Source organism: Camponotus vicinus, unplaced genomic scaffold (assembly GCF_025532165.1).
Source record: "Camponotus vicinus isolate PSW18456_S1 unplaced genomic scaffold, iyCamVici1.0 SCAF_10, whole genome shotgun sequence".
NCBI classification, from domain to species: Eukaryota; Metazoa; Arthropoda; class Insecta; order Hymenoptera; family Formicidae; genus Camponotus; species Camponotus vicinus.
This window is the reverse complement of record NW_028141946.1, coordinates 12,624,184-12,633,360: the sequence shown is the minus strand read 5'-3', so window position 1 is coordinate 12,633,360 and position 9,177 is coordinate 12,624,184. Positions and strand designations below refer to the sequence as shown.

Sequence of the window (9,177 nt, the reverse complement as noted above, 5' to 3'; positions counted from 1 at the left end):
CGCGCAGGGAAGGAGGAATTGCGGCGCGCGGTGAGTGACGTCACGCGCGGGGAAGGGAGAACCGCGGCGCGACCGATGGACGAGGGGGTCCACGCGAGAAAGGGGGATCCGCGGTGCGACCGATGGACGAGGGGATCCGGGAGGAGAAGGCGGATCCGCGGAAAGAAGACGGTGCGAAGGTGTGAGAAGAATAGCGCTACGTGTGGGAAAAGGACAGTGCGACAAGGATGGCATCAACGTGTGACAAGGATAGCGTCAACGTGCAACAAGGATGACGTCAACGTGGGACAAGGACGACGCATTGTAAGATGGCGCATAGGTGAGAGAAGGATGACGCAAAGGTAAGTGAGTGAGTGAGTGATAGCGACGAGCATATGAAAGAGAGAGAACGATAATATCGCGAACAACACGTGCGAGAGAGACAACGATAATATCGTGAGACAACGCGTACAAAAGAGAAAACGATAATATCGCGAACAACGCGTGCGAGAGAGACAACGATAATATCGCGAGACAACGCGTACGAAAGAGAGAACGATAATAGCGCGAGAACAACGCGTGCGAAAGAGAGAATAACGCGTGCGAAAGAGAGAACGATAAATTCTTATAACTAGCGCGAGAGAGATAGCGCAAGGGATGGGAGCGCAAGGGAAAGGTGTGTAAATAAATACATTTTTTTTTCAATACTAAATATAAAATTTATTAATGTGTACATTTTTTGTGTCATAGCGCGTACGAGAGAGATTACTTATTCTATCTAAGCGCGAGAGCAAGAGATAGCGCGAAAGAGCAATGACGAAGATAGAGAGAACTTAAGATTAACGTGCGAGAGAGAACGCAACGAAGATATCGCGACACTTACAGCGCGAGAGAGAGATAGCGCAAGGGATGGGAGCGCAAGGGAAAGGCGCGTAAATAACTGCAATTTTTTATAAATTACAAATATAAAATTTATTAAAAATGTGTGTTATACATTTGTGTGTGTGTGTGTGTGTGTGTGTGTGTGTACTTAAAATTAAGAATAATAATAAAAAATATAATAATAATAATAAAAAATATAAAAGTAATAATAATAAAAATATAAAAATAATTAAAATTTAATATAGGGGGAGGGGGCGATGCGCCGGACTGAGGGATGCCGCTCCTAAAACAGAAAAGACACATTTCATTAGATTTAATAATTTATTTTAGGATACTTTTGATGTACTATTATAAATTGTAAGTTACTTACAATGTTATCCATATATTTTAATTTGTGCAAATGGGACACATATTGCGTGGTATTATTTGGTGCAAATTTTTCCTGCACTCTTTGCAATAACTGCCTATTAATAGAGCACAATAATCCGTTTTGTGTTTCCGGACGGAGTATGCGTTTCGACGATGCCAATCTCAGAAAACAGTCTGAACAATACTTAATTCCTTCTTCCGCATCATAATAATAGTATATGCGACAAAATTTTATGGTAACATCCAGATTATTTATTTTCATCGCGTTTAAATGTCTATACTTTTTCAGTCTTAATTCTTCATCATTATCACTAGCATAATCTGAATCCACTAATGATGATGTTTCTGTTACTGATGTCCTCGTCGACGATAATGACATTTTCGTCATCGATGATAATAACGTCGTCTTCAGCCATTATACGTGACCAACGAAACACAAGACCGACGAAACACAGAACAACGAAAGAAATAATATTCTAATGCTGCAGACTCCTCTTCATTATATATCTTTTAATATCTTTTGTCTCATTCTAACTAGAGCATCACGTCTCATCTACCTCAGCATTTCTCTACATCTTTGGCGGAGCGTGTTAAGAAAAGTATCAACTATTCTTATTCGTATGGAAGAAAAGATTTAAAATCACAGATGGAATAAAAATAATTATTTATTGCAAACATCGTAAAGAATATCATTTACAGCGCATGTTAGTAATTCACAATCAATTAATGATTCGCTGTTAAAGACATCACTCTCGCGTATCGTTTTTACAGCATCGCATACAGTAGTAATATTGTTACGTTGTAATACAGTTTCAAATTGTTTAAATTTTTCATTTACGAGATAGGTATTCTCGCATAACCAATTGTGCATATGATCGATACAATTTTCAAAATTAAATAAATGTAATAATGTTTGTGGTTTCATATACAAAGAATTTTCGCATAATGCGAGTTTTACAATTTTCGATTGATGCATTTCGATCGTTAGATCTCCAATCCTTAATGGGAGAGCAGTCGATTGTAGAAAACAGTCAATGTCTGCTTGTTTCTGCATCAACAAATTCCACGTTGAAAAAGGCAACACTATTTGATTGCCTCGATTATCACCGAGAATGAGCTCCACGTACGATACAGCTCCAACGCTTATTCCAATGTCCAAATATTTATACGACGTCGGGGTTAGAGCGTATCTTCTTCCAAGTATGCGAGCCGCACGACGAAGCTGAATGCTATAAAAATATATATAAATTAGACCAATATTTAAGAAAATTTTAATATATAACAAAATTTTTAAATCTTTTTTCTTACATGTCGCATTTTTGCTTCTTACACGGTGGAGTTTCGCCGTTTCGAATCGGAACGTAAAAATTCATATCGATTTCTTCAGCAGTGAACCTTTTACACGCGCGATTGATGTAATACTGATCGTAGAATTAATATCAATTCAAATAGTATCTCAAATTGCGATGTAGAGGGGATTATTGCCGACGCATCATTTTAATTTCCTCTAAAATTTTGTCGCGCCGATGTACGGCTGCGATGACATCATCCTCAGAACAAAGATTTAGCTGAATATAACAAAAATTTTCAAGCGCCGATGCACGGCTGCTCCTGATGCAATCACGTTAGATTTTTCAAATGTACGTGACAAAAAACGTGAAAAAAATAACCGTCAAGGTTAAAACGCACATCACCTCTAGACAAAGATTTAGCTGAATGCGCTAAAATCGAGCGCCGATGTACGGATGCTTCTGATGCAACCACGTTAGATTTTTCAAATGTACGTGACAAAACATGAAATTATCAAGGTTAAATTGCACACGCTATTCCGGGGAATTTTTTAAGATGAAATCATTCTAGATGTTCGATGATAAAACAATGTATGAGACAGTATATAAATCATGATAAAGAGGCACACCCCGCCAGTATTTTCACTAAAGTACATCAGAACAGTCATTGGAAACGCTAAATTTCGCAAGTGTGTTACAATATGGAGGAACAAAATTTGCGAGAGTAATCTACTTTGGTGAATTCATTGGAAGATTACATTGTGTGGGAACAACGATGTGATACGTATATCGAGTCGTTGGAAGAACAAAGTCGAATCAAACGACCGCGATTATCGATCGGAAATCGACAATCGCTGATTGCTCGGATCGCGTGCCTCGAAGGGTTGAAAAATTCGGTACGTAGACGTTTCGTACACACGGGTGCCGGATGTAGCGCGCGTCAAAATGGACTTGTGTGGCGCGAGATTGATACGGCGTTCGAGAGTCGCGTATCGACTGGTGCGGTGATAAACTATAATCACATCGAACCTCGTCAATTTCTCGAGGACGCCAAAGACATTGTGATAGAACATGTGAAGAACATTATGAAGAAACGTTATAATGTGAAAGTGAACACTATATTTAACGGTGAATTCGTGACCGGAGATAAACGTGCCAACAAAAGTATCAATACGAGAAACTATGAACTCTTTCGCACGTCCGATTTACGCGAGTGGTACGAACGGTGCGTTATCGAACCCACCCTAGCATCGCTGGAAGAGTTTCAGGAACGCGATAGTGGGTGGGCATTGTCGCGAATACTAAATTTAACTGTTAATGTAAATAAGTATAATCCTATGTGCGCGGGATGTCATGTTAAATTGCCGCGGGAGATTATGATGAAGAGAGCGGTGATTAATGTGCAATCAAAAGACAATGCGTGTTTCGCGTGGGCAGTGGTCGCCGCACTATACCCCGCAGAAAGGAATGCGGAACGGGAATCATCGTACCCGCATTACGCGACAGTGCTGAATCTCCGGGACATTGAGTTTTCAGTGACTGTGAACCAAATAAAAAATTTTGAACTTGTTAATGACATTTCTATAAATGTGTACAGCATCGAAGACAAGAACAGCATTGTCCCGATACGTCTTTCGCAGCAGAAGCGGGACAAGCATGTCAACTTGCTGTACATTGAAGACGACAACAGCGTCGGACATTTTGCGTGGCTCAAGAATTTATCCCGGCTAGTGAGCTCGCAATTGAGCAAACACAAGAATCCAAAATATATCTGCGATCGGTAAGTTTAATTTATATTATTTGAATAATTATAGGTTATACACTTTGTTATATAAATCTTAATTAAATTTTTTCTTTTACAGATGCTTACATTGTTTTAATTCGGACGCCAAGTTGCAGTCGCATACGGTCGACTGCGGAAAGATGAACGATTGCGTTGTCCGATTGCCGAGCGATAAGGACAAGTGGTTATCGTTCAACAACTTTAATCGGAAGGAACGGCTTCCATTTGTTGTCTACGCTGACTTGGAATGCGTTCTGGCCAAGACGGAGGAAGAACAGCGAAATTTGTGCCAGCATCACCAAGTATTTAGCATAGCTTACTATGTACATTGTTTGTTCGACGAATCTTTATCGGTATATCATTCGCGTCGCAGTGCCGATTGTATAGTATGGTTCGTTGAAGATCTTAAAAATTTAGCGTTACGTGTAAAAAATATTTTAAAAACAAGTGTCCCTATGGTAGATTTGACGTCCGAAGAGTGGGAGAAATTCCATAGCGCCACTCAGTGTCATATATGCGAAAAACCGTCCGCGAAAGACGATACACGCGTTCGCGATCATTGCCATCTGACCGGACGGTACAGAGGTCCCGCACACTCAAATTGCAATTTAAGGGGTAACACTACCTTGTGGGGTCAAAATCAAGGCTCATTTTCTCGAATTTATTGTGCAAAGGCAAAACAATTGATTGAAATTCAGTTTTTTAGACATCATTATACATCTCTTATAGTATATACAAAAATTTTTTTTAAGTCATTTAAAAACAAAATGGCGGCACAACATCTGTCGGAATGAAACATCTTTTTTTTTATGACCTCCCTGGCCGTAAACCTACAGGTCGCAATTGTGCATCTAGAATAAAAAACAAAAAAGATTTTGAAATTATATCAAAAAATCTAGTGAACGCCCGTAGAACTTTTCAAAATATTGAGTTTTTAAAAAATGGCGTCAGTTTAAAAAAAGAAACACGTTTTTTCGGAAAAAATCGGCCGAAAATCGGCTATAAAGTCAGTAAATTTTCATAAATCAAAAAGTTCTACGGGCGTTCACTAGAAAATTTAATTTTTTAGCTACAGTTAAAATTTCCAGTCGATTGGTTGAAAATTGTAGGCGCTAGCTTTACGGCCAGCTTGAAAAACATGGTTTCGAGTAAAACGCGTTTAAAGTTTAAAGTACGTATATTTCAATGTAATTTTTTATTTATATTTTATTTATATTTATATTTTACGTATATTTCAATGTAATTTTATACCACTAATCGGCGATGCCTGGGCCATACAATTGTCCTTCTAAATTAAGATTTTTGTGCTCTTCATCCTTCCTTGACGATAATGATGTTGAGCGAGCTTCTCTCGCCTCTACGGACAGGGAGCGCTCAGATTGCGCGATGCGCACGGCGTTGGCTTCCGAGCAGAAATTGTAGCAACTCAGTCCGATTGAAATGCCCATTTGCTTCATAACTTGCATAATTCCGAAAAATCCATCGTTGAAATATAAAACTGCGAGATTCACAGCAATATCGAGTACAGATTTGCCGCTGGAACTTGACTTGGGAGCCATCGACCACACGAGCGAGTTGAAACTTTCGTTTGAGTTCTGTGTGAACCCGCCCAAGCAACGCGTTAGCAAATCATCCCTACTCAATTCTTCATATACAGGCTTTATAGCTTTAAAAACTTCATCGCTCATTGCTGGATTATGCTTGAACTCGTTGGTGTTTCCCACGATTGCTTTCTGTAGCTGCCAAGCACACCACGACTTCGGGCCTTCCGGGCAAAAATGATGTTGCGGCTTCTCATCGGTAGAAATTATGTGATAGAGTGTTGCCCAAATGGCTTTCTTCATGTCCTCGATTGAGTTACAGTGTCTACGGATAGCCAATCCGTAGTAAATACTTAATTCGTCTATTAATTTGTCCGTTAATTTACCTCTACCGCTCAATCCTTTTGTATTACTCACCAATTTTCGAAGCCTGGTGCCCATTCTTTTCTGAACGTGATCAATACATTCTTTTTTTTTTGACATTTGGATTCTGCTCAACAATAGCCTTGAAAGTCTTACAATCACCATCACCTACGTAATTAATATAAGAAACACCATTCTTTTCATCCGCGCGAGCAAACATCTCAGTCGCGGCGTCTACTTCCATTTTTCCTGCTGATCCCTCGTGATTCGCCTCGCACGTCGACTCATGGTTTTTCTTCCACTCTTCGTACTCAGCTGTGTTTTCTTTTGATTTCCAGTGCAAGCATGTTTTACAAAACTTACTTTTTACCAAAACGTCAACAACTTTCCCACTGAACCATCCAATAAGCGAAACGACTCCGAATAGTGACGAAAAACCTCGACGACGCCACGAGCCATCACCTGAGACTGTAATACCGTTGTTTTCGCCTTTTTCTACAGATTTTATTTTCTCTTGTTGCGCAGCATTTTTCATGGAAAAAGAACAAACAGACTCGGGTATCTCGCGTAAAGTTTTGATGATTTCATCGTAGCTTTTTTGAAATATTGGTTGAGGCAAATCCATAAACGCACAGAACTTTTTTATTCCATTTAAACCGATTCTCAACAAACGCATTGCCAAAACCATTCGTCTATTTACTTCATACGCTTTATTATTAATTTTTGGGCAACTATTTATGTGCACTGGTTCACACGCCTCACAGCTTATAACGATTTTGAAGCCCAAGCCTTGTTTGTTTGCTTCAGTGAATTTCACTGGCTTGTGGCACGTATGGCACACCAACACTTCCGATAGAGTAGAGAAAACTGATGCGAAACATAGTAAACGATAGCCAAAAGTGCTATCGTAATCAATATCATACTCATTTTTCGATAACTTCAACTTTTTAGAGAACGTGCCGACGCTCTCAGCCGACTGCTCTAGCAGATATCGATTTTTCGGGCCGCCTCTCACACCTTTTCTTCTCACTGTTGCTTGGCTACTTTTCGTTCCTTTGCGTGATTTTCTGTCACTTGTATACATTTTTGATCAAAATTATACAAAAACATCGAATAAAAACTCAACAGAACCAAGAAACACGTGCTTCTTACGAGAGCAAGCAAAACACTACTTCTAACGGTTTTTCTGGCGTTAGCTGTTGTCCTAGCTTGAAAATTCGAGTAGTAGAGACATCTAATGGTTTCATTTTCAAGTTTTATCCTACTGATGTAAGTATAATATGTTTACGAAGGAATAGTGACCCCTACTGTACCGTTATGGAACGCGCCCTAATTACTCGTTAAAAAGCACCGTGACTTTACTCGGAAAACCGAATTTTTCGGCCACTTTAAAAATTTTCCTCCACATAAAATGTTTTGGGCATCATTTTTGGATAGTTAAGGAAGAATTTAAGCAAATAAAAAAAAATGGTTAAAAAAAAATTTACAAGGTAGTGTTACCCCTTAAATTATAAAGAATCTTTTTGTATTCCGATAATTTTTCACAATTTATCCGGTTAAGATTCGCATTTCATTATCGAGGAAATAGCTACAGCATTCGAAGAGAGAGTCGAGTTACTTCCGATAACAAAAGAGAAATATATTTCATTTACCAAAAATGTTTGTATGGAAGAAGAATCAAAAACTCATAAAATTACGTTTCATCGATTCATTCAAATTTCTCGCATCGAGTCTCGACAAATTGGCATCATTTTTGGATAAAGACAAACTCAAAATTTTAAAATCAGAATTTCAAAATTTATCAACAGAAAATTTCAATTTGTTAACGCGAAAAGGTGTATTTCCGTACGAATACATCGATTCCGTTGACAAGTTGCAAGATACGTGTTTACCACCGCGCGAATCATTTTACAGTTCCATGACCGGTGACACTGTATCCGAGAGCGATTACACGCACGCTGAGAACGTCTGGAACCGATTCTCCATTCGGACACTAGGCGAATATAGCGACTTGTACCTCAAAATTGATGTCTTGTTATTAGCCGACATTTTCGAAAACTTTCGAGATAAATGTATCGAAAGTTACGGACTCGACCCCGCGTATTACTCTCCCCGGATACACGTGGAATGCCATGTTGAAGCATACGAAAATTACGTTCGAGTTGCTTACTGACATCGACATGGTTATGTTCATCGAACGTGGTATACGCGGCGGTCTGAGTCAATGTTCCAACAGATACGCTCGTGCTAATAACAAGTACATGGAGTCGTACGATCCATCGAAACCATCGTCATACTTGATGTATTTCGATGTAAATAACTTGTACGGATGGGCAATGTGTCAACCGTTGGCTTACGCCGATTTTCGATGGGTCGATGACGTGACCAATTTTAACGTATCATCGATCGCGCTAGATTCGCCTACAGGCTATATCCTCGAAGTCGATCTCGAGTATCCGCAACATCTTCACGATGCGCACACTGACCTACCGTTTTGCCCGACACGCGACAAATCACCTGGCAAGCGAGAGCTCAAACTGCTTGCAACGCTATACGATAAGAAGCGTTACGTGATACACTACCGCAACTTGCAGCAGTGTACGCGTCACGGTCTTTGCGTTACAAAAATACACCGAATTTTACAGTTTTCTCAATCTTCATGGCTTCGAAATTACATAGAACTAAATACACATTTTAGAACATTGGCTAAAAATGATTTCGAAAAAAATTTATACAAATTGATGAACAATGCGGTATTTGGCAAAACGATGGAAAATGTGCGGAATCGTGTAGATGTTAGGCTCATAACGCACTGGGACGGGCGGTACGGCGCAAAGGCAATGATCACAAAGCCAAATTTCCACAGCAGAAACGTTTTTTCGGAAAACTTAATAGCTGTGGAATAGCGCAAACTCGAGGTGAAATTCTACAAACCGATTTACGTGGGTATGTGTATACTCGACATATCCAA

The 9,177-nt window shown here is 39.5% G+C and overlaps 1 pseudogene; it reads right to left on the bottom strand.

The window, feature by feature from the left end:
* Positions 1–5,555: 5,555 nt before the first annotated feature.
* Positions 5,556–7,197, bottom strand: LOC145960732 (uncharacterized; annotated as a pseudogene).
* Positions 7,198–9,177: the final 1,980 nt, after the last annotated feature.